The following is a 27,700-nucleotide window of genomic DNA, read 5'->3' as shown; positions in this document are numbered from 1 at the left end:
AATAATATTTATTGTTCTAAATGTTTCCATGGTCATTTGCAGTGATCCAAGTTTTCGTTTGAAAGAGACTTGGCAACACTCCCAAAAGCTGAGTAACAAGTGTTTAACCTGGACTCACTTCCTAACATTTGTACTGAAGACAAATTGGTGCTTCCCTGTCTGGCCTCCCTGCTGCAGAGGACACTGGACACAATTCTTTTCCCCTTCTCACAACCTCTGCTTGTTCTCATGCTGTCTGGAGCCTGTTTTTATTTCCTTAATATACCTTTTCATCTTTTCTACTTAATCTCAAAAACACCTCTCTTAGTTTCTAATTGAATATAACCCTAGGTTGTTTTGTCAAGGGCCTTGAGAATGAGGCAGAACCACTTCCTGGTGGTTCTTTAAATAATTTCTATGGCTTTTCACTCAAATGGTTTGTCCCTGAATCCTCCTTTGAGTAAACTTGATGCTGTTCTTCTTGAACGCAAAGAAACAACACAAAGTTGTGGAATTATTTGAAATATCAGTTGAGGTAAGGAACCATTATCAGACTTCTCAAAGTTTATGGACTTTATGAGTTTTAAGTTATCCCATGTGAATGGAATTGAGCTTCTCGGGTAAACAGAGATTCATCTATTAATCTAAGGGGAGAGAAAAGTCACAAAAATTTCTGCTCCTGCCCAAAGGGAGACTGATCCTCCTGCTTGCATTTCAGAAGGATGTATAGCATATTGTGGGGAAATAGAAACAAGCCTAAAGGGCTGGGAAACTGACCGCTTTAAGAACTTGCCCACACTTTTTCCCTTTAGGAATTCAGCAGCAATGGAAATTGTCTGTGAATAGGCACTGGACTCAGATCTTTGACTCTGCAAAGAGAGATTCTACAAAGCATGGTCCCGGGATGCCAGACACAGCTTCGGGGAAAGTTGCCTTTGATATGCACATAACATGGCATGGAGAGAGAAATAATATGAAGTTCACCCTCCATTCCATACTAACATAATGCAATAGTATACAATAAACAGAAATGAGTTTTGGAAAACCCACTGGGAAGGAAGGTTGTTGAGAAATCACGGTCTTACAGGTGGTAAAAACTGGTAAAAGGAAAAGAAGGTGGCTGCAATGGAATGGAAACAACGAAAATATGTCCCCCTTCCTAAGGCAAAGATGTTGAATTTTAAAAGAAAGAGAGCCACTAATTTAAAACATCCAAAGCCAGTCCCCAGACATCTGAGCTGGCCAAATTCTAGTGCAGTCCCTAGGGACATATGCAGCTGATTTACACTAACAAACTCTCCTTTACTTACCCATTCAATAAACATTTAGAATTTCTTATATGTGAAGCCCGTGCTAGGTGAAGACACAAAGACCAAAAAAACATGGTACCTGTCCTGTCCTCGAGGATCTTACCCTTCAGTAAGGAAACTAACACACACACAAAGTAAGGAAAAACAATTGTTCTAAAGAGCACTAAAGACTGAGGAAACAGACTGAAGGAGTCAAGTTGACTTTCACAGATGATAGAGTACCTGTAATGAGGCTTTAAGTATGGTTAGAAATGTGTTTAGTTGTTGAGACTTGTGATTGCATTTTAACCAAAGGGACTAACGTCTACCAAAGCACAGAAAGAAGAGGCTGCCTGGCCCATCCCAGAACAGATAAGGCAGACGGGAATTCAGAGCTATGGGAAAAGAGGCAGAAGACCAAATCTTTGAAATAGTGAAGGAAATACGTGTTCATCAGTTTCTCATTTCAACTATTAAGTGCATGCTCCTTTATAGTCACTAAAAGTTTAATGTGACTCTGTGGTAAAAATAAATAAGTAAATAAATAAATATCCTATTCTGTGGTTCTGATGGTCCCAAGGAGAAAAAAGAAAGATTTCCAACCCATCACTTTTTCATGAAACTAATTAGCAGTGACAATGCATAAGAATTCAATGACATTGTTGTTATACCAGTGAAAGAATAGGAAATATGAAGTACATTCTGAAGCACATGCCCTTTTATTCAATTAAAAATTACTTTATCCAGAAACATTTCAAACATACACAAAGGAAGAAAGTATAATGATTCTCCATGTAACCCTCAAGATTTTGCTCTGATTGATAGCATTGTGTTTTTTTTATATTATTTTTTGCTGAATTATTTTAAATCCTAGAACTCCTTTCATTTCACTCATATATTTCAGTTTATATCTTTTTAAAAATATATTTTCTTAACAATTATGATGCCATTATCACACCTAAAAAAATAATGATAACTCACTGTCATCATCCAATGTATACTCCATAATTAAATTTCCCTGAATGTCTCAAAAAATGTCCTTCTAAGCATCGGTTTATCAGAATCAGGATTCAAGCGAGATTTACTCGTTATGTTTAGTTGTTTTAAAATAAAGCAGTCCCTTCTCCCTCATACCTGTTGTCCCCTACATCATTGTTTTATTACAGAAATTGGTTATTTACCCTGGCAAATGGCTTTCGTTGCGGACTTATCTGTACTTCCTTATGATGTTATTTCTATTAATATTTTCCATTTCTCTTGTAAATGGAAGTTAGCTCTGGAGGCTTGATTAAATGCAGAGTCAACTTGTTTCATAGCAAGAACACTCCATCAGAGATGCTCCCTCAGGAACACACACTGGCTGGTCCCCCCACACAAGTGACACTTAGCTAAACGGTGGTTCAGGTGGTGACAGCTGAACCCTCACTGTAAAGGTTCCCAACAACCTTTCACCTAATTCTCTATTCCATTGAAGATCACTGTCTCAAGCAATTGTTTCATTGGGGGTTGCAAGTTTATGAGTTTCTAATTCTTTCTACATTCATTAGCTGGCATTCTTCTGCAGAAAAGAATAATTCTCATCAGTTGGAGCTATTTGTTTACCCTAAAATATAGTTAGTACAGTAAAGGTAGGAAAATGCTTAATTATTTCCTTTCACTTGCTATTATCAGAATAAGAAGTTAGGACTACTCACGTTTTAAAAGCAGAATCACTTAATACTGTTAAAAAAAAATTACTTTCAGAATACTACTGAAACAAGAAAATTTGAGCTTCAATATTTTCCCTTTCTGTATTGACTCCTAAGGTAAATCTTTGGGACCAGATTTATTGGAGTTATATGTAGATATAAACACTGAAAAAAATTCTAAACCATTATATAGATACAATTTTATCACTAAACAGCAGTATGCTCCTAATCAGCAGTTTTACCTTTCTTTCCCACTCTAGAACTTTTATAATGATTTCTATGGACGAAATCAGCCTCTGGTACCACTTCCTGTTCACAAGAGCTTAGAGGATAAGGAAGCCAGAAAATATGCTGTCCCTTTCTTTTCCTCAATTGTAGAAATTGTGAGAAAATGTAAATTTTTACAATATATGTATGGGAATTCATAGCATGTGCTCCATACTCATAGAATAGGCATTGTTAATTTGTGATTCTAATCTAGAGAGCATAAAGATTGCCATACTACAGGAAGAAAGTATTGGGGTGGCTTCAGAGAATGATTTGGGGACCATGCCTTAATTATATTCCTTCCAAATAGTGTCATTAATAATTGGTATAGCTGAGTTCCATTTCCATCTCCCCACACACAAAAAACAGTCTACAAAAAATTAAAAATCCAATTTGAAAACCAAGATAAGCAATTTCATCTAGGTATAAAATAGCTACAACTATTTTTTTAAATCCTGAATATTAATGTGTTGTGAAAAAAGCATGAACTCCACAAGCAGGTGGATCATCAACAAAGTGATTAAATAGGCCTCAAAAGTCTCTCCAAAGAGCCATTAAAAATTGTCAAGGAATCAGAAAATTCCATAGGAAATGACCCAAATGACTTTGAGACATGAAAAATAAGGAAGCTGAAATAGCAAAATAATAATAGTACTTGCTACTTACATAATAGCTTTCTTGAGAGAATTCTGAAACACTTTCCAAACATTAATCCAATAATTTTTGTCATTAGTCTACACAGCACTAAGGGGGCCTTCTATGGTATTTCTCACTAAGCACTTGGGGAAACTAAGCCTTAGGAAGACAAAGATGGGGCAACTTTAACAGATTTTCCCCTCATGTAGCAAAAAGTTAATGCTAGAAGAGAATTCCCAAAGAGAAAATGCCATCTGATTTTCCATTGTAATATTACTAGATGTCACTGATTCAAAATTAATTTGATATGTTAGTAAAGACAGCCAATATAAAAATATTATCAATAGTTATCTAAAACCTGCGGAATTCATTAATTCAGAGACAAGCACACCTAAAATGAAGATCTGGAGAGAACATGTACTCCATGTTTGGAAGAACAATTTTTAAACAAAAAGATAAAGAACTATATCCACACATGTATTTTTGTTAAAGAATTACATTACATTCTTTTCTAAAATGGCACTTAGGAAAACAGCTCAATAAAATAGTTAATATAATACAATTCTAAATGAAAGTAACTGACTAATAGTGAAGGACAAACCAGGTAACTAAGACAAAATTTCAGGACAGAATCACAGCCTTCTGGGAATGAATTCACAGCTTCTTTGACACAAACTCAGTTCAATAAAAACAGCAAAGCACCTGAAACTCACAAACTGCTGCTGAAGGAAGTAAACCAGGTAAGGAATTCTATAGGGGAGAACAATATAAACCAGAGGTAATGGGGAAAATTCATTTTGTAGCAGAAATTGTAGCAATACCAAAGCACATCATACAACAGACGGAACAACTCACAGTAAGGGGAAAAGAGGCACGCCTCCTGTTTGTAAAGAATGGCAGTGAAAGAAAATACCTATGTGCTTTTAAATCTTATTCCTAAGAGATAAATTCCAAATTCCTAAGGGAAATATTATTTCTTATATGTGAGATTACTGAGTACCATGAACCACATGCAGGAAGACTGGATTACACACATTAGAAAGAGTCCAGCTTAATGAGGTCAAGCTTGGGGCTCTCAGCCCATTGAGTTGGGATTCCTTTTTTTTTTCCAGAATTTTTCAGGAGGTGGGGAGGAATGGAGGAGCTATGTGCAGAAATTGGGCCTGGGAGTCATGAGTTTCTTCTTTCTGATTTTGCAGAACCTACATTAGCTTCTTTTGAAGGGAAGTATAGGCCCCAATGTCAGGCTGCCTGGCTCAACTACATACTAATATGTATTGTATTGGGATGATGAAAGAATTAAATGAGATTAAAAGAAGTAATATACATTCCAGTCTTAAAATGGCGCCTAGGCCATCATAGCACTCAGTGGTATTAGGTAATTTGGGGTCACTCCATCCCACCTTGGCTGAGTTGATCAGATTCTAGGCAACACCATTCTGTCTAAACCTGGCACCAGCCACTGGAAAGCAAGATTCATTTTGGTTAGAAGAGAATTCTAGTCAAAATTCTTACATGATTTAAGAAAATGGCTTCAACTTTTCAGACTAAAGGAAGAAGCACATGCCTTTGTACTACACACTCATGGTGCCTTGTCCAGATCCCCTAGGATCCCTTTTACAAGTTCTCTGTTCCTCTCCCCCAACGCCAGCTTTACTTCAGAGGATTGCCCTCTGGCGTGGAGGAGAAGCAGAAATGCCAGGAGTTAGCACTCCTGCTTCCAAGCTCTCCCCTTCCCAGTACACTTCCCAATACACCGACTAGTATGAAAGACTAAAGTCCTCTTCCTTTGTTTTATAGCTGACAAACTCTCAGGACTGGGCCGAATAAACCTGCCCCTGACTTGGCTTCTTCTCTCCTCTATCCTGCTGCCCCCATTTCCTTAATGATTTCACCAGAGAAATAAAATGACTTGCACCCCAATCCTTGGCTCAGGGTCTACTTCTAGAAGAATCTAATCTCAGACTGCCTTAATTTAAGATTATTTTGGGAAAAAAATGACAGGAGAGAGCAGAGTAGAAAAGAGAATATATATTCCAACTTGGGAAAAGCAATGATTACAGAGTCATCAGTGAGTTCAATTCTATCTTCCATTCCAATTTCACACAGTCAGTTTCTTTTTCCTTGCAACACTTCCACCAGTACACAGGTAGTGAGGGGCAGAAGCTAAGAGAGTCAGGATATGTGGTGGCAATTATAGGTAATTAATTCCCTCTCCTCTTCCAGAACAGCTGTATGGGGTAATCCAACTGACCTGGGTGATGCCGTGTGAAGGTGAAAAGTACAAGAAGACAGAAATTAAATATAAAGTTCTGTCCTAAAGAGAGGGCTGAGGTTCAGGTCAGAAAACATGTTCAAATAAGATAGTTAATGATGGGATCTGACACAAGAACTAGAAGCCAAAGACCAGTGCCACCATGAGTCATATAGCCTGAGATTATGGAAAGGAGTAACAAAAATTTGGTGACCCAGAGGTGATATGGAAGAAAATTGAGTCAGGAGAGCTAAAGAGTTTTTATATATTCCTTGTCCTCTGTGGCATGGATACTTGAACTGGATTTAAGGACCCCCTTTCTCTAAAGGGACACAGAGCCAGGTTTTTATCATGGTCACTTAGCCAAACACTCTAGCATACTCTATTGTGTTCCTGATTTAGAATACACGTGGTTGTGCCTGAACTTTTATCCTCAACTGCACGTTGAGGATAAAAGGGCGAGGGTAGACTACAGGGAGACAGGGTTAATTATAGTTTACCTATGACAGGCGGTTCTGGGTAGGACGTTCTGGTAGGACGCATGCTCTCTTCCCCTTACTGTGCAGAGCTGTGCATGGACAAAGAAGAGAGCATGCCATCATCATCTCTCTTCCCTCAGATGTCTCGAGGTAGGAACATTCTTTTTTATCACTCCCTGGTACAATGGAAAGGATCTCAATAAAACTCTACTTAAAGAGTCATTGATCCTGCAGTTGGCCAGGCTCAAGGTGTTTGCGGTCCCAGGAAGTCAGGGAAGTAGCAAGGCTCCGGGTGGGAGGATTAAGCTGGCAATTATTAGCCAATTCTTAAGTAGCTTGATGGATGGACTAGCTATGTTGACTTTCAAATGTTTTTGACAACTTCCCATAGTAATAAATATATTTAGATCATGACCCAGTAAACACACAGACACACAGACACAAAAACACACACAGACACACTTTAACCAAAACAAATATTTTACAAAACTAATAATGTCCTTATTTTGTATATACAAGCTGATGTGTTCTAACGTATTCTATTTTATTAAAAACATACTGGTCGAAAATCTATTAATTTGATATTATAAGCCACTCATAATTTGAAAACTATTGCTTTACTACCCAGATGAAAAATTCTATCTGAGCACCATTGGTCTTAGGTAAAGTCCTCAGGGAAGGACTAGCGGTTGACATATGGATGCAGAAGTCAAGGGAATGGGGCAGTATCTTCCCAAACTGAGATACAAAACTATAAATCAAAGTCTGAGATAAGACGGTGTCTGAGATTAAGGATAATACAACAGGTGTTGGGACCCTCTAGGATGCATCTTTTGTGGATAGAGCATATCGTCTTTAAAAGCCCTCCTTTATCATGTTTGCCTCTCTCTAGACTTTCTTGAGTCCTTTATCCCCAAAATATCTTTCTATCTCACCACATCCCTCACTGGTTCTGAAATACCTTAGGTCTTCCTTAATATATTCCAGGTATTATAGGATAGCAGGAAGTATAAAATGTGAAGAGTGGGTACTGTGAGAATGGATAAGAATGGGATAAAGATAAAAGTACAAAGTGTCAGCTCAGAAATGGGAAGGGCAATTTTTTAAAAAGAAACACTTTTTGAAAACAATCCTTTTCATCACTAAAAATTCTTGTTAGGCACTTTAGTGTATTTTGAAAGGTATCATTATACAAAAGTAAATTAGAATAAGGAATTACTATAACTACTAACCAAAAAATATCAAGTAATCACTAAGTTCTAACTTTCTAGGAACCAATTTGAAAATTTCATATCTAACTTATCTCTTGTTTCAATGACAGCCAACTCAATTAATGCACTTTTATCATTAATGACAGAACACAATATGTTTTTGAAATTATCTTTGGGGTCTTTATTCTTCGTACATATTACAGTGAGCCACCCTTATGGCCTTTTGCATCAATTATTTAAAAATCAAAGAGCCATTAATTCATGTATCTATACATTGGTAATAGTATTGTTTTAAAAGGTGGAGCATGAGAGAAAAATCTGTCAATAAAATCATTGGACCTTTCCAGACTGATATGATTTATATGGAATCATTGCAATTCTATTTAGAGTACTGTGATCTCAGTGGCTGGGTATGAGAGGTTTGAATTATTCATGTTTTCCTGGTCAATATACATACACACACGCGCACACACACACGGAAGTTCTTCATTTTTAGGTTGCTTGCATGGATTTCTAAGTCTGGTTCCTTTTGGAGTGATTCAGAGTCCGTCAGTAACAAGCCGCATTCTCTGCACATGGACACCAACAGAGGCTTAAAAATAGGAGCCATGTGCACAGAGCTTCTTGTGCCAACCAACAGATTCTATCTGCATCTGCTACATATGGATTGACAGGAGAGGGGCCAAGTATACGTTGGTGTGAAGCAGCTTGCTGCTTCTGTTTTGAGAAAAGCTCATCATTGTACAAGTCCTGAACAAATTAGCCTTCCAATCACAATGCAAGGATATCGAAATAGGGTGAAAAACCTAGATGGTATCAGACAGTTCTTGCCAAATTAGTAGAGGATTAAAGAGGAAAAGAGAATCATTTTAAGACTGATAATTAGTAAGACAGAAAGATGTCAGGGTATGTTCAGATATGTGACAACCTTGAATTTAAAAAAAAACAAAACTTGTTGCCACTCGTTGGAAAATAGCTGGAGTCAAATGGGTACAAAATATCACAGAGCTTTGAGTTGTTCTTTGGTAGAAACAAAAGAATTTCCGTCAAATCCATAGAGTCGAGGTTGCAAGGGAAGGTTAGGTAGATCTCTGGATCACAAAGTCACTTATCAAAATTCATTGAGCTAAGGAATTGAAAACCTAAGGGGGAATCCAGATCAAATAAATATTAAGACTTTAGTTATTGTGAAATAGATAGGAAAGTGCTCTGTAAAATATAAAACCATGTACAGATTTTACTTCCAGTTATTTTATGTAAACAATGTACATTATAATCCTTTTATACCTATACTACCTCATGCTGAAGGGATAACAATCATTTCCCAAGTGCCCAATACAATTAAACAAATTTATAAATCAAAGAGGGTGTGTGGACAAGGCTCATATTTTCATACCTTCTTTTGTCTCCTGAACAACTCTGTCTTTGTGAAAATTAAAATCCATATAATTTATTTATTTTACTATCACTGCCACATGTAACCTTTCACTTCATATCCCTTAAGCCTGAATGTCTATCAGAGAAGAACATACGTTCTTAAGAACGCAAGCATTGGAAGATAGTTACTTGCACAGCTAGCTCACTCACTCAATTATTAACAACAACCACATGAAAATTACTGAGCAGCCACTGTGTGCTAGGCATTATGCTAGGCACTGGGTAAACAATGCTGCCTGTCCTTTCAGAGCTTGCAGACTGGAAGCATTAACAAGACAAGAAAGAAGGCAATCATCATAGGGTGTGGTTATGTGACAGGAGAAGTACAGGGTGACTTGGGAGCACACGGGAGGGACACCAAGCCTAGACTTCGGTGCTCAGAAAGGCTTTCTTGAGGAAAGTGACTGTATTTAAAAGTCCACCCTAAACTATTCTGGAAAGAATAGGTTATAAACCAATGTTACCTCAATTTATTAAAAAAAGAATAAATGAACAAGTGAAAAGAAATCACCATGTGGAAAAACAAGGAGGACGGCCCCCAGCCTGGAATTCACAAGCAAATGGGCATGTTTGCAGGATGAGAAGGACTTAGGAACTAGTTTTCTATTCTCTGTCTGTTTCTGTCTCTCCCTCCCTCCCACTCTCAGTCTCTTAACAATCCCAAAGGGATGAGCGAGGAAACTATGAAAAGCTATGGGGACCATGAATACCCTGTAAGTTCTCTAATGGATACCAACTCTACGGAGTTCTCTACCATTTCTGCCCCAGAGAATATCTAACAGCTCAGAACTGAAACATTCCTTGCATTAGTGCACAGCACACTCTGCCACTCTTTCAATCAAGATGAAGAACTGTGTAAAATACCAATACTTGAAGTTAATAGCTAAGATATACTGAGTATTTAACATATGCCAGGCACCAAGTATTTTACATATATTGTGTATTTTAACCCTAACAGCAGTGTGCATTGGTCTGATAAGTATCCCTATTTTACAGAGGAGCACGGAGGGTTACATAGTTTTCTTAAGGTCATTCACTGGCAGAGGTATATTTGACCCTAGATCCCCATGACTCATGAGTCTGAGCTTTTGGACACTCTATGGTCTTCCCAGGCACTAGTATCATATTGTTACTGCTATTATCATCATTATTATGATGAGGTGAGTTGCCATTTTATCTCCCCAGAATTCATTTTGGAATGCTGATAAGGTATTTCTATTCAAAAACACTAATTAAATAGATATTGGTATTTTCCAATATCTTTTGTATACTACCTCTTGGAAAGTTGCTAATACTGCAGAGTAAAGAAAAAAAAAAAAAACCTCTCTTGTCTGAGCTAGAAGGGATACATACTGTGGCCTTAGTTATTAATTAAATGTTTTAAAACATTATTTATCAGTGTGCTTTTTCACTGTCAGAATGCCTTAGGGCTCTGCACAGCAGGTCCCGCACAGCTTTCAGGAAAGAGCTGCCAAGAGTCCTTGCCCAGTGTTCACGGCTATATTTGTTCATTCTATTACAGTATATACTATGCCTCTCCTAGTGATTTCACTTTAATCTATGTAGCAAATCATTCAAAAAATATAGGGAGATTTCGGTACAGTAGATAACAAAGAAGCTGAGAATATGCAAATTGGAAATTTTCTGCTGTTTCTCAAGGAAACAAAATATTTACATGCCTCTTAAAAATTGGCCAAAGGGAAGTTGCATGAATGCCAAAGGGAAGTTGCATGAACGCCATTCCCTAACCTTTGCACTTTCTTAATGATTCAAAGTGACAATTAGACATACCCAGTAAAAATATGATGGCATGAGTAAATTTTAGCAGGTGGGCATAATCTCTCCTCTCTTCCACTGAGTCTGTATATATTCCAGTAACTATTTTTGATACACGGTTTGCTTCTCACAGTGCCAATACTTTTATTCAATTTACTCCTTTGTGTTGTAAGAGTAGTGATAAGCAAGGGAAATGTTGAGCTGGCGAGCTTGTAAAATTGTAAGCTAAGGTATTATCACTGAAGTCCATATTAATCCCCATCACACATGTGACCATGTCAGCAAAGAGAAGAGGATCCAGCTCCTGCTCTTAAGTCAATCCAACTAATAGGGAATTTGCAACCTGTCAAAACTTAGCAAGATCAAGCATTTAGACTAAACTGAAAGTTTGGGGGGAATTTATTATTTTAACATTTTTAATAACTGAAAATTGAAAAAAGAACAAAAAGCCCCTTTCTTAACAGGGGATTCTGAATTGGGAACATTCCATTAATAGAAACTTCTACTTAAAGTATGCCATGGAAGAATAAGATTCCTGTGAGTGTGTGACTTATGGACACAATCCTATTCCCTTAGAGTCAAATGGTTAAAACTAAAAAAAATAAAAACCCTATAATGCTGATTAAGCATTGACTAGTATAAAAGCTAAGAAATGACTGGCCACACAAGAGCCCTACATGAATGATGCAAATGATTAAACACTGAACAAGTCGACTGAAAATATGATGATGTCCCATATTACAGCTGAGGGAAGTCAAGACTCTTGACCTTTCCATTTAAGAATGCTTCATATATGAAGCTCTACCTAAGTTACTGAAGCTGGGCTTCAGGGAAGGGGCAGAGAAATCAAGGAGGCTGAGAAGAGATAGGAATCACCTGAATTTCTTCTTGAGTAGTGTGGCTGGTGCCTACATTAGTTTCATACCCTGTCTGCCTCTTTCCTGAAACTCAAATGCACACAGTGGCAACGGGATTAATAGAACCTTGAGCTGTAGGACATGAAAGTGCAATGAAGTATGCAGGAGATCCCAATTGCCCCACCAGTGATGGAATGGAAATGTTCTTCTCCATAGGTAGTAACTACCACAGTTAGATATTTTTCAGATTGCTTTCACAGATCGCATGAGATTTTTATATTTCCAACACAGCTAAAATGGATATCATTAAGTACTTACCGTATGACCAAGAAGACTGACCGTTATAACTTTATAAAAGCACTCCTTATGTACTTATTAAATAAAAGAATGCTTACTTTTTCCCTCTGGGCCTAGGCAATCTAAATCTACGTTTCCTTCTTTCCTCACTAGCAATATTTTCTTATTAAAAGAAAATCTTATTTCCAATAGACCCTTCCAGTGGAAAATATGGGTTCACAATGGAAAAGACCACACTTAACGTATACAGTAAATGTACTATTCTTAAAGGAAGTTTCCAACACAACTTGGTCTCTGTCAACAGGCCACAGAAAACAACATAGTGTTAATAAGTTTAAAAATTCTCTTTCCATTTTAAGACTAATTAGCATATAGCACTTTCATCAGGTTTACTGAAAATTTATACTAGGGAATTAGTTTCATTGAACATTGCTTCATGACATAGAAAACCCCTCCCCCATAACTTCTCAGACATGGATTTAATTAGTTGTTATCTAATAGCAGAAACTTAGAATGTTTTCATTCCTATCACTTCTATCCCATGTTACTGACATCTAGTATTTTAGTTCTATTTTGTTTTTAAATTTCCCACAAATTGGTCATCATGCCATAGAGTTTACCAGGATCACTCCCACTGCTGTGTTGAGAACTGACTGTAAGACATCTGAGGAGAAGCAGTCAGGGTTGGCTGTAATCAGAGAGTGAGATAATTAAACTTGAGATTATGGAGGGTTTATACCTGTTTTAATGACAACTCTACGATACAAGTGAGAAAATTCCTGAGGTAAGATAGAAGACAAATCCACTGAAGAAGAGGTTATTAAAGAAGAGAGAAGCCAAGGCACTAAAATAATACATTCAAATTCTCTTAGATCAAGAACTCAGAGCAGAGTAGTGTTGGAGAGAGAGGCAGAAAGTGATACAGTGATCTGAAATGTTCAGGGAGTAACAGGCAACAGCTATTGAGTGCTTACAGTGAGCCAGACACGAATCTACACAAATACTGACTCTTTTAAGCCTCACACAGCTCTGTGAGCTACTATTATTATCATCATTTTCAAGCTAAGAAATTTGGCTGCAAACAACTTAAGTAATTCACCGGTCACACAACTAATCAGTCAAACTCATATTTGATCCCAAGTTGTCTAGATCGCTAATTATATTCTTAACCACTTATTAGGCTTCACAGAACAAGTGAGGAATAACTCATATGTTGTGTTAGACTGCAAAAGAGTTAGTAGCAGGTGGAATATTTGACATGAGATATAAAACTGGGTGTTCTGGGGGCTATGGGAAGACGATTGGCTTGTGTCGGTGAAGAGCAAACAATCAAGTGATGTCTGACTCCTGACTGGAATGTTCAAAAGCGGAGAGAAAGGAGTAAAGGAGAGGTGGTTAAATTGGTCAGAATGTTCTAGAGTTTTGCAGGGCAATTATGCCTAAATGTTTCTTGTGTACCAAATGATGTCCACGTGCTCTGAGAGAGCCAATGTCAAGTTGACACATAGCATGCCACAGAAAACCATTCAAAGGGACTCCAGAAGGAACTGAATGAAAAGGCAAAGAGAGCATCACTTGTCAATGAGAATGCAAGTGAACAGTCCACAGAGCTGGGGGGTAGAGCTGAGTTCTCTGATTAATCCATAAAAGTACTCCAGGATAAGCTCTAAACATTCGCTTAGACACAGAGAGAGTGATGGTGCCAGGCAAGTCAGAACTTTCCTGTCCCAGATCCTCTCAACTTTCATTCCTTCCTCCAACTCCCTTCCCAGGACACAGAAACCACAGAGTGGAAGGTGAAAAAGAAACCAATCACAATCCCTGCCCAGAACATAGGCTTGCCACCTACAGCAGGCTTGAGCTTTGAACAAAAACTGAAGTGTTGATTATTCTATGGGAAGGTACATTATAATTTCTGGAGTAACTTAAAATGACTCTAACATTTGTTATCTAAAAGTAATTAGAAAAGACACTGACTCAAATTTTCAATGAAGGTGAGGGGAAGAACTTCCCTTACCAAAATAAATAATAAAAGGACAGGGAGAGAAAACAAGAAAGACGCTACATGATTACACCCCTTGAGTCCTGCTTCTCCCTCATACTAGTTATAGTAGTCCCTCTGCTTTCATTCTTGCCCCCTTCCCATCCATCCTTCACCCAGTTACCAGAGTGAGATTTAAAACAGAAAACACACCACAACAAACTTAAATTTGGCACTGGCATTTCATTGTACTTAGAATAAAAGTTCAAACTTTTTCTGTGGCCCATAAAGCCAAACATTTCAGCCCTACCCATCTCTCTGATCTCATATTCTACCACTTGTTTCGTCCTTTTCTAGAACTTGCTAAGTTCTTTCTCCACTTAGGCCTTTGCACTTGCTGTTTCCATCTGCCTGGAATACTCTCTCCCAATTATCTCCATACAAGTCTTCTATGGCATTTGGTTTCTCTGTTTGAAAGACCTCTCAAAGTGGCTTTCTTTAACCACCCAGGCTAAAGAAACTGTCACTGATGGTTATTCAATCTCATATCTTCCTTCATAGTACAACCACTATTTGAAATCATATTATTTATTTGTCCCTTGTGTCTCCCCACCTCCAAATAGAATGCAAAAATCTATAAAATCTTGATTACTCTTGCATCCCCAGTACTAGAACTTTGCCCAGCACATAGTAAGTGCTCAGTACATATTATGTAAACATATATTTTGATTTCAAATGTTACATTGTATTTAACAATATTTATAATGAAAAGTTTTTATTAGAGCAGAAAAATTCTGAAAGGAGTAATATAGAAGGCATGGGAACTAGTCCTTTAGTGACAAGAAAATTGGCTGGAAATCACACCTCTGAGGCCATGTTTTGACATGACAATTACATCTGTATACCAGTCATAGTTCAATCAGAGAAGTGAAATGACTACAAACTGTGTGACAAAAGACTTATCACAGAAATTAGGCCTTCTGTTAACTGTGGGAGCAGTGGGGAAATGAATGTCTGAAAGGGAGAATTAAGAAACCAGACAAGGGCTTCCCTGGTGGCGCAGTGGTTGAGAGTCTGCCTGCCCATGCAGGGGGCATGGGTTTGTGCCCCAGTCCAGGAGGATCCCACATGCCGTGGAGAGGCTAGGCCCGTGAGCCATGGCCGCTGAGCCTGCACATCCAAGAGCCTGTGCTCCACAACGGGAGAGGCCACAACAGTGAGAGGCCCGCATACCGCAAAAAAAACCCCAAAAAAACAAACAAACAAAAAAAGAAATCAGACAAGTCACAAACCAGTCAATCTGAGAAACCAAGCATGCTTAGTCATCTAAGTAGAACTAAGTAGGGGAAGCTGATGGAAGAGTCTGGAAAGTATCTGGCGATGAGCCTGAGGTGATGAGCCCTACTGATCAGTAAGGCAGTTGGCAAGATCAACAGTTGGCAAGAGAGCTAGATCTGAAGCAGAGGAGAGTTTATAGACAAGCTGGAACCAACCAGCTTGTCCTCACTCAGTCTGTTACCACAATTGACCATCACAACCTTCAGAGAGCCCTGGACACCATTCTCCTTCTACCACCCAAATCTCATGCAAGTACCATTTTTAGCCAACTCCAACCCATAAGGGAAGGAGATTCTGGGAAGCACAAACCCAGCTTAACCAAGGGAACAATAAAGTGACACCTCAGTGAGTTAGGACTCATTTTACTTGTAGTAAAAGAAACTCAATAGAACATCCCCAGAGGTACATTTATTGTAAAGAATATGTAGGTTTTTCTTGAAACACAGATGTAGGAAATGTTAGAAATAAGGAACTGGAAAGCCCTCTGACCATCTCTAACTCTGTTTCTCTCTGTGCGTCTTCAGTCTTTTTGCAAAAGAGCTTCTACTTCTCCTTTCATGTGGTGCTAAACTTGATCTGAGTTTGCCTCACATACATAAGCCACATGAAAAGCAATTGATCTCTCCTTCTCTATCTCCCACTCTCCCTCTCAATTTCAAATTCTCAGGGAAACACCTCTGGATTTACCTACATTACCTACATACCAACCACTAATCCAAGCAATACTGGCCACTGAGGAGGGTTTATTAAATAAAATAGATGCCGGGAACCCATGGTTCTTCTCATGTACGAAAGGAACAGATAGTACTCAGAAAATGACAAAAGAAATGTGATAAGTATCTAAAAAGGGTGAGTACCTATTAATATGTAAATACTGGTTTGAATATTGCATACATGGGACAGCATTTATATATCTGATAAAATAACATGTTATGAACCTTTTTGTAGTTCTTTTCTGCAAAATAAATAAAATTTCAAGTTTACATTTTGTGCTCCTTTCTATACCTAGATGGCCATTGTAAATATTTGTCATTAAAAGAGAAAAAAACATAATTGGACTCCAAAATAAGTACAACTGAGATTCCAAAATGGGATAGAGAGGTGAGCAGAGCTGAAGGTGCAAGCCAGATGAGCTTTTGGTTCAGAAAAAGACCTAATAGGGCTGGAAGTTTCTGAGGGACAATGAGTACTCACAGTGCCTTACGTTAGGAGACAGAACAGGCCTACTGCTTAAACCAGTGGCCGCAAAGGAGCCTCTTTGTTCTAGAAAGAAATCTAAAAACATTCTGCGTCCTGTTAGATATTCCATGAACATGTTGCCAGAAATATCCTCACGACAGAACCTAAAAAAATACTCCTACTGGCTTAAAGATGGGTGACATGAGGCCACCTTCTGAACCGGTGGCCCTATGAGAGGCAAGTCAAAGCAATAGGTACAGGAGAGTGAGATTTAGAGAAAGAGGGTAGTGGGAAGTAAAGAGAAAGAGAATTTCCTATTTAAATGAGCCTAAAACCCATAATTACATGAACAAAAAATAGAGTTCTTAGAAAGAAATTCGAGTCAACAAAATTAACTCAAAATTTAATGCAGACCGGAGGAAATAAAAATAATATAACAGAGTTACAAAGTGTTTTAAATGAATGAGTAAAACAAAGAAAAAATGCAAGAATAACATTTGAAAAAGAAACAAGAAATCCTGAAATCAAAAATGTAAATGATGAAATACAAATTGATAAATATATGTAATAATATATGTATTAGTTTCCTATTTCTGAGTAACAGATTACCAAAACCTTATGGCTAAACACAACATACATTTATCACCCCACAGTTATCTGTGGATCAGGAGGCCAGGTGCAGCTTATCTACATCCTCTGCTCAGGGTCTCCCAGACTGAAATCAAAGTGTTGTCCAGGGCTGTGGTCTCATCTGAGTCTTAAGAGCCTCTTCAAAGTTCATGTGGTTGTTGGCAAAATTCATTTCCCTGTGGCTATAGAAATCATGGCCACTTGCTTCCTCAAGGCCATGAGGAGAGCATCTCTGCTGCTCCCATCTCTGACCTCTGAACCCTTTTTTAAATGGCTCGATTGTTTAGGACAGGCCCAGTATAATCTCCCTTTCAATTACCGTAAAGTCAGAAGATTGGAGACTTCGAATGCATCTGCAAAATCCCTCCAACTTTGCCATTTAGGGAAACATAATGGGAATAATATTCCATCACCTTTGCCATATTCTGTTGGTTAGAAGAGAGTTACAGGTCTCACTTACACTCAAGGGGAAGGGCTTATATAAGGACATGAGTCACTGAGGGCTATCTTAGAATTCTGACTGTCGCAATACAAAACTAAATAGACAAATAGAAATTTTAAATTTAATATATGGCCACTGTGAGGGGATCAAAATCTAAAAAGATGGGATAAAATGTAGCCTGGATACAGGGGCAGACAGATGAGGAGAGAACAGGTGAAGTGGATGATACCACTGAAGTCTTCATCCAGAATGTAGCAGAGAGTTACAAAGGGATTAAAACGAACAACAAAATGAAAGAGCAGTTAAGAGACATGATGGATAGAGGAATTTCTAATAAGAGTTCTGGATTCTTTAAAAAAGTGATGGAGACACATAATTTGAAAAGCTAATGGTGAGAATTTTTCCAAACTGAAAAAAGAAAGGAAACATCAGTCTTCAAATTCAAAGTGTCCTGGCAAGATAAATGAAAATAAAACTATACCTAAAACATAAAGGGTGAAGAAATAATCTCAAAAGCTATCAGAGGGAAAAGGTAGATTATGACTAATTTTTCAGACATAATCTGACAGAATATGTATCATCAGCAGCAATAGGTAATAACTTAATATTGTTAAAGTGATGGAGAAAAATAACTGTTAACCTCAAATTTTATAACTGGGTTATGAAGACTTTTCAGACACTCAAAGACAACAGAGTGTAAGTTACAGATTCACACTGAAAGAGCTGTTGGAGTGGTATTTCCCAAACTTTTTCACATGATGGCCTGCTTGGAACATCAAAATAATTGTATGTTCCATGGGGATAAACAAACTAGGCTACCCTCAGCTGGTAACACCTGGTCACCTTCAGAGCCACTGGACCGCCTTGACGACTGAGATCAGTAACACCCAGTTCGTTGAAGCACACCAATTTGGAACTATTAAAGTTACACATAATGAAAGAAAATTGTGCCCTGAAGAAAGGAAGAGATACTAAAAACAACAGTGAATGGATAAATTAATAAAAATGTGTTTCAAGATGTAATTATTGATTTTTAAATGAAATACTTTATTAAGTATACTTTAAAAATTGTAAAACCATTGTTCTAGATAACAATACAATATGGATGTATATATATGTGTGCATGTGGTATTGGGTGAGATGTTAAAGGAAAGTGAAAGTGTACTAAGATTTCTGTAACATGTTTAGGGGGAAGAGAGAAGTACTGAATAAATTTAGGCTTTGTGAGAAGTGTTTGTATATAATCATGAATGTAAAAACAATTAAGGGAAACCTACCCTAAAATATAAATCGAATACAAATCCTGCCAACCAGTAGAGGAAGTAAAAAGGAATTTTAAAATTTCTTAATGCAAAATGAAGAAGGAAAAGGAAGGGAAAGGAAATAATACCAAGAAGAAAGTATAAAATAAGATGGTAGAAATAAGTCTAAATATGCTAATCTTTACAATAAATATGAATGCATTTTTTAAAAGAGAAAGTCTAAAATAATTTCAAAACATCAAAATTGAGCTAAAAACCACTTAGAAAGTCAAAAAGAGGTGAGTAGGGAATAATTAAATATTAATTATTATTAGCAATATTAAAATATAATTTAAAGCTGAAAACCATCATAGCAATAAAAATGGATATAACACACAAGAAAAGAGAAATCCACCCCAAAGATCTAATTATCATGTCATAAAAACAGCCTCAAACCGTCTACCTCAAAGACTGACAGAATAACAGAAGAAACTGACAAAAATACACCTATAAATGATACATTTTAATGTACTAATGTCAGAATCTGCTAAGTCAAGCAGACTTTTAAAAAAGAGATCATCACAATAATGAGACCTAACTACATCATATATCACCTGATACAATGCATAGGGATGAGCACAGGATCACTTCTGTGATGTTCTTGCTCCAAATGTATAACCTGAATTTAATCATAAAATCATCAGGAAAATCCAAAAAGAAGGTCAGTCTACAAAATAACTTCAAAAGGATTCTTCCAAAGTAACAAGATATAGACCGGGAGAAAATATTTACAAACATTTATCTAACAAGTGACTTATATACAGAATATACAAAGAACTTTTGAAACTCAGCAATAAGAAAACAACTCTTCAAAAAAATATGCAAATAGTTGAGTATACATTTCCCCAAAGAAGATATATGGATGGCAAACAAGCACATGAAAAGAAGCTCAAAATCATTAATCATTGAGAAAATGTGAATTTAGACCAGAATGAGATATCACTACAATCCAATTTAAATGGCTAATAGTAAAAAATAAACAAACAATGTCTAGTGCTGAGAAGGATGCGGAGTGACTGGAATTCTCATGCATTGCAGAATGAAAACAGCCACAGTGGAAAACACTTTGGCAAATTCTTTGAAAGTAAAACAAACACTTATCCCTGATATTTGCTCTAGAGAAATGAAAACGTATGTTCACACAAAAACCTATCAAGTAATGTTTATAGCAACATATTCATTATCGCCCCAAAGTGGAAACAACCTAAATGTCTTTCACTGGGTTAATGGATAAACAAAGTAAGGCACATCCATACAACCGAATACTTCAGCAACAAAAAGAACGAATTATTGATACTTCAACAGCATGGCTGAATCTCAACATGGTTGAAACAAAAAGTAGAAGAAATCAATCAACATATAATTCCATTTCTATGACTTTCTGGAAAAATAAAAACTAGAGGAAGAAAGAACAGATCAGCGGTTGCCAGGATTTAGGAGTGGGTGGAGAACTTGACTACATAAGGGTAACATGAGGGAACTGTCGGGGTGATGGGACTGTTCTGTATCTTGATTGTGGTGGTGGCTACAAAAGTATATGTACCTGCCAAAGCTCATAAAACTGTTCAGAAAATGTAATAATAACAAATGTACTTCATGAAAATTAAAAAGTACCTTTTACAAAAATTGTAGATGAACCAATTACCTCCATTTTAAAGTCAGCACTAAACATTTAGAAGAAGAAAGTAGAGGAGAATATCTTAATGACATCATGGCTTTGCTGATTCAAAAATTCTGAACCACAAAAGAAAAAATTATAAATTACATAAAAAATTTTAAACTTTTGTGCAACAGTCAAGTGACTCATTGAGAGAAAGTATTTGCAGCATCTATAAACCAAAGGTTCATATCCAAAATATATAAAAACATCTACAAATCAATAAGGAAAAGCCAAAGAACCCAGTAGAAAAGGAACAAACAAAATAAGCAGGCAATTCACAGAAAATGGAAACAAATGGCTACAAACATGAAAATATGGCTATCCCACTAATCATGAGTTAAATACAATTCAAAGCAGGACATAATTTTTTATACCGTTATGACTGACATAGCAAGACATCTGAAAATATGAAATTGTAGATCCACTACATGTATATGCCAGAAATTCTGGTTGTATGTACAACTCAAGAAAAGCTTTTTTACAGATGCACAATGATACATGCATTCATACAATGAAATATTACAGTAGTTAAAATAAATATGTTTATCAATATGAATAAACCTTAAGATCACAATACTGAACTAAATAAGTACTTACATAATGATAAACCACATATAACAATTCTCTTGCAGAGAGAGGAGGAGGAAGAAAGAGAATTGTCTGTGGATATGTATCTATGCAGTTACAGTATAAAATCATGAATGAGAATCATACACTTATATTTCAGAATAATAGTTATCTGGAGTAAAAGGGAAGGAACAAGGGACAGGGAGGGACACAGAGAGGATTTTAAATGTTTCTGTAGGTTTTTCATTATTTAAAAAATTCTGAAGTAAATTTGGCAAAAGGTTAGATTTGTTAAAATTGGATGAGAGGTAGGGCTTATATTGTTATTTTGCAATAGAGATTTTTCAAAGAAATAACTCACAGAGTTGGAGTTGTACATCCCCTAATGCTTGTTATCCTCCACATTTGAAGTCAATATATGCTTTGGGCCAGCGGTACAAAGTATAATTCTTGCAACCCAGACAGTTTATAAGACCAATATAAAGAAAGAAATAAAATATTTGATTTCCAATTATATTTATATTTTCAACCTTTAATATGGTTTAAATTTTTGTGTGTTTCACAATGTCCATAATTGACAGTGAATAGAACATAAACCACATGTGTGGGGAGATGTCATAAGTTTACTAATTGGAAGGCTGATCAAATATTTGGAGACTGCTACTCTAGGTAGTGATTTTTCAGATTTAGCATACACATGTACCACCTAGGGGGAGTGTTTAACATGCAGCTCCCTGGGGGAAGCTATGAATTGAAATGTTCTTGTTTCAATTCGGTCAGTTTAGGGTTAGACCCTGAATCTACATTTTTAAAAAGCACCCCAGATGATTCTGAGGCAGGTTTCAAAGGACCCTATTTGAAAAACAACTGCTCTAGAACAATACTCTTACAAACAAGTATCACAAGTAAGAATGTGGCAGCTTAATTTCCTTAAATTTCTACAATAGAGTAATCCTTATGCTTTCAGTGACAGAATGTCACATTAGGCCACCTATCTTCCATTACCACTGACATCAAAAGGATATGGCTTTTAAGATAATTTCCAGACAAAGATGAGGGTTTTTGCTTTTTTTTCCTTTTTTATCCTTTGAGAGAAAAAAAAAAATTCAGTGGGACTTCCTACACTATGTATGCTCTTTTCAAATATGTTCCATGGACAAAAGGTATAAATGGCATTACCCCTATTCCCTCTGCACTGTGGGCCATTGCAAACATCTCTGTTGATCCTCACAACAGTTTTGTGAGACACAAAGCCTCATGCCATTTTACAGGTGGGAATACAGAGTAACAAGAGACAGAGCAAGAATGAACATGAATCTCAGCTGAGCAGACTTTAAAAGCCGTACACTGCTCCATGCTCCCCAAATTACCACCAAGGAAGTACATGCAGTGTGAAAACTCTACAGAAGTTCAAAATTCCTGCAGAAAGGGGTTCAATATGCCAGGGTCCACTTAGCAACTTGCTACTTTTAATATTCTTGGGCATACTTGGGAACAGTACTTTTTGGATCCCAAATCAGAATTACATTTATTGGGAATCAAGAGACAAGATTTGGAGTACAAGATCTTTCTCTGCGTCCTCAAATCAGCCTGTCTTGAATTAAATTGTTTGCTGGCCCTGATATTCTTTCAGCCTGCTCTGTGGAGGAAACCAGTCCTGCACGTTTGGGTTCTCATGGCAGGATCTCTGAAGAGGACTACAGCTATGCTTGTGGGCCTTTGATTATCACCATCTGGGAATTCTGGGAATTCTGAGAATAGGAGATGTATTTATCACCAAGCATTGTGGAGCATTTAATCAGACAAGGTTTTAAAGCATTTATAAATGCCATGCATAACAGATTACTTTGCTAAATGCTGAAGAGATCATGGTAAACAATACATAATTTTTAAGTTTCTTTCAGACTGTTGGTCGTGATGGATTAGAAAAATTTTCAGCCAAGACTCAGAAACCCTAAATTATTGACCTACTACTACTACCTATGGCTGCTCTTATCTAAGGCAGCAACTTGGAGGGGAAATGTTGATCAAGTGCAGCTCAGATTATTATTATTAACTGTGTCATTATTTTTAAAAATACAATATTGGTAAACTTCACTGACTTGTATCTGCTATCTGACTCAAGGTATGAGAATAATCACTTTAAAATTGATCTTGGGGGGATACATATATATGTAGGTATATATGTATATTATATTTATATATTACACATATTATATAATTAACAAAGCCATATCTCTGATGTGCTTTGCCCTCTAACTTACTAAGATCTGGACTAAAAGCAGTTATCCTTGATTGTTTTTTCCTATTCTCATACATACAAAATGGATCATTTTAGCGTCCATGTTAAGAATGAGTATTCTCTTGTCTTGAATAAGGTACAAGTCAAGGAATTTTGCCATAATTATAACTTTTTAAAAAATATATTTCTCTGAATAAAAGAAGTTGAAGACCCCTGTCCAATAAGCAAGTTCCATAAATCAAAGAACTCTTTGGGAGAAATATGGAGTGCTCAAATTTATCATCATATGCTCTTAAAGATGTGGAATAAAGCTGTAGAATTTACGGGTAACATTGCCCTTAATCAAACAAGTGAAGAGCTGTCTGCACAGAGATGGAATGTGACTACATAATTTCTTGGTCTTTGAGGGAAGAGAATCTTGTCTTCATTATCAAGCATACATGTATTTTTTTCAAATGTCATATACTACATGATAAGACAAACAATATTCTTTTTTTAAAACTGAAGTTCCTCTGGGTCCCTTTTACTGAATTTCATGATACTGTCACAGGCTGTTTTGGATTTGATCATTGGGAGAGAAGTTTCTACTGGCAAAGAAATATAGAATTTTAGAGCTAGGTCATTATGCTTTGTTTAAGCTTAGTTTTAAATATGAGCTCTTTCTGGAGAAAAATGAATTTATTTTATCTAAAATATGCATCTTATGTGCCAGAAAAGAAAGCGAAGGCAGCAAAAAAAAGTTAAAATGTATTGTACCTGAGAGAAATTATACATCCATGTACTTAGTTTGATAAGTATATGGATTCTACAACTCACATTTTCTAACAGATTGCTTATTTTGGAGTAACACTGATTGTTCATTAAGGCTGAAGCAGGAGAAAAAATAAAGACCAAAGCAGCAAGATGCTTCATATTTTATAAAGATGACCTCAGTAATCCAAGGAATTACCTGTTGGGTATGGTAAAAAGTAACAAATCTTGGAGATAAGAAGTCCACTTGCCTCCCGGCCCCATTTTTTTATTACACATTGGGTACATCTATCTCCCCTATTGATTTGCATGCTTCCTTGCATGTAGGAACTACATCATACTCATCTGTATACCTGCAATAACACTTAGAAGAGTGACATGTTGAAGTTTTATGAATAATATTGTTTAAATATAATTAAATAAAATTAAGTGAAAATAAATATTTTAAATTTATTAAATAGAAAACAAAATGAGACAAAATTTACTGTGATACTTAAAGTAGAACAGTATAAAATGAACCCAGAAAATCAATTATTATTGGCAGTGTCTACATTTATGACATAAAAAATAACATTCAAGTATAATATCCAGTTTAAAATATTCTTGAAGATATTTGAAGCCACAATTTTGGTTTACTTTGGTGAAGCAAACGTAGCTGTTTTTCTTGCTAGCTTTATAACCATGTAAATCAATGGCAGTAAAAATTCCATTTAGAAGTTATAGTTTAGCTCTTTGGGCTTGTAAAGATCTGAATATCCTAGATGTCTTATTCAAAATAGTGTTATTAAATGCTGCCCAGTGGATGTCAGTTTTGCCTGTGTAAATGTATATTTTAAATATACATATGTATTAAACTGTTAAATCACAAGTTGGAAGTTTAAATCTCACTTCTACCACAAACTTGAAAGGATGCTGTCTTACTGTGTATTGATGAGCATATCAGTTTATATTATAGGACAAATTGATGGTTATGATTATTGGAGTTGGAAATTTTGACATGCTTTTCATGTAAACTACCTATTTCTCAAGGATATTATGGGTGTAGAACACATGGAATTGTGAAGAGGTTCAACAGCCTTTTAGAAGTTTATGAAAAAGAAGAAATAACTCATCATGTGCCATACACTGCATTGAATGTTTTATATAAGTACCCATTATCAATTGCATATTTACACAATTCCCAGAGATAATAATTATTATACACCATTTTATAGATATGAAAACTGAGATTAAAAGATGTAACATGAAGATCCCAACGCTAGGTTGTAGATCAGGCATTTGACTCCAAGAGGTATGCTCTCTGGCTTCTGAGCCAAAGGCAAGGTTGATGTTTGTTTTCTTCTGAAATAACTAGAAAAAGCAGCAAAACAGGAGATATGGGATAGGAAGAAAACTGAGCACTTTAGATGACATAATGCATGGAAATACTAGCAAAGGTTTCAGTTATGAATGCAGAAACCATGCCAAATATAATAAAAGCACAGCATACTCCTGTATCCACTGAAATTGCTTGCATAGTTCCTGTTTTAACATGGAGTACTAAGTAACAGAAGGCTAAAGGATACATCAAGTAAAAAATATATTTTTTAATGTGAAGTTAAAATCAAAGTATTTTACTATCATTACTGATCACACCTGTCAGTCAAATTGAATTTTTTTTTTAAATTTTCATTTGGAGTTGATACATGAAGATAAATAGCATTTAAAATTTGTTCCGTGGTGTGGTTTCCTTACAGTGAAGTAAGGAAAGCAAAAGTAACATTTCCTAATTTGTATTCATTGAAAACTTATTTCTTTGTATTTACTCCTCCAGATATCTAATGAATACTTATATGTTCTTACTAGGTTTTTTTAATCTGATGTACTTTGCAGAGACTAACAATTGAAAAAAAATATCCAGAAGGAAGAAGAAATAAAGGAGGCACTAAAGTCTATAGTTTCCTGTGTTTTTGAACCCTAATGAAGGTACACTCTATAGATGTAGTGTTTTCCATCATTAAAAAAAATAGTAATAATAATTTAAAAAAACATTTTTCTGTGCTTTTAACCATTTGTGACAATATAGCTTGCTTGAGATTTCTCAATTACTTACTTCTGTTGATATTTTAATATAATGTGAAACTTTTATGTATACTTTCCTTATACCATCTTTGGCCCTATTTCCCTGATGAAAAAATATTATTAAAGTTGGCAGATCTTGACAAATACCATATGATATCACTGGTATATGGAATCTAAAATACAGCATAAATGAGCATATCCATAAAACAGAAACAGACTCACAGACATAGAGAACAGACTTGTGGTTGCCAAGGAGGAGAGGGGGTGGGGGAGGGAAGGAATGGGAATTGCAGGTGCAAACTATTCTATACAGAATGGATAAACAACAAGGTCCTACTGTATAGACAGGGAACTATATTCAATGTCCTGTGATAAATCATAATGGAAAAGAATATGAAAAAGAATATATATATGTATAACTGAATCACTTTGCTGTACAGCAGAAAATAACACAACATTGTAAATCAACTATACTTCAATAAAACTTAAAAAAAAAGTTGGCAGTCCTTGATTCTACTAAATAGAACTTCCCTAATCCATAAATTTACAACTATTTAAAAGCAGAGGACTTTGAGAGTATGAATTTCCTTGTTTACTAGCAACTGTTTACTAGCAACTAGTTAACATATGAACTGTAATGATCAGTAGGCATTTCCATGGAAAGGGGTCCCATCCTGAGCATTAACACTTAACAGTTATGAATGGTCACTGGTTTCCATTAGAAAAAGTATTGTGGTCAAATAATAGATTTCATTATGGGGTGGAGAGGGAGGAACCTCAGAAGGAGAAAATCCTAATTTACATACAGTTGTTGGAAGGTGAAGGTGAAAGTAGGTTGGGAACTTAAAAAATGTATGCAGTCACAGTCCCCACAAAAGGTGAGATTGAGCAGTCCTTTCTGTGTCAGTTTCAAATACTTATGGTAATATCAAGAGTAAATCTGTACTATTTCATAAACATTAGAATTAGTGAGGGCATCATTGAGTATTACAAGAAAGAAACTAAGTAAAAGATCACTTTATTTGAAAAACACTTCAATATTTTTATTTATTTATTTATTTATTTATTAAATCTGAAGTTCATTCTTTAATCTCCTCCTTAGGAATATCAACAAGGTTCATCAAAATCTACTATTATTACTGCTACTATTACCACTACTGAAACAGAGCAGGACCCTGTGGGGCCCTCTCAGGCAGAAATATTTTCTGTGTCCCCCATTTCTTGTGTGTAGGAAATAGACTTCATTTAGTCAGCCTCCTTGACCTTCCCTGAGTTCCAAAGGGCATATTCAAACAGTTGCTTATCAGGGAAGGGAAGGAATGAAGAAACAAAGGAGGAGCAGTCAAGAAAAAACAGTGCAGGCATTGGGCAAGGTCCTT

The sequence above is a fragment of the Delphinus delphis genome, chromosome 1 (genome assembly GCF_949987515.2).
Source record: "Delphinus delphis chromosome 1, mDelDel1.2, whole genome shotgun sequence".
In the NCBI taxonomy this organism is placed as follows: Eukaryota; Metazoa; Chordata; class Mammalia; order Artiodactyla; family Delphinidae; genus Delphinus; species Delphinus delphis.
Note: the sequence above shows the minus strand (reverse complement) of the source record.